We start from the raw sequence: 305 nt of genomic DNA on the forward strand, positions 1-305 counted from the left end.
TTTCAGGAAGACCACCGAATGTCTGCGGAGGTGACCCAAACTAATCAGTCTGTGAAAGGGGGGGTCGAAGGTGAGCTCAGTGCTCTGGGAGACCAGTACTCGACGGCTCTCTCTCTCTGTCGGCGGAGACGCCGTCACAGCTCCGCTGTCATCTCTGAGTTGCGAGGCTTTCATCAGTTGGCCCCGTTTCCTGGCCCCGCCCTCACACCCCCGTGCTGGTCCCTGCACACGCAGCTGTAACCACATTAAACTGGATCCTGTCACACACTGACTGCCAAACACACAAACACAAACACAACAACACA

This window comes from Cynoglossus semilaevis, chromosome 5, assembly GCF_000523025.1.
Source record: "Cynoglossus semilaevis isolate Cse_v1.0 chromosome 5, Cse_v1.0, whole genome shotgun sequence".
NCBI classification, from domain to species: Eukaryota; Metazoa; Chordata; class Actinopteri; order Pleuronectiformes; family Cynoglossidae; genus Cynoglossus; species Cynoglossus semilaevis.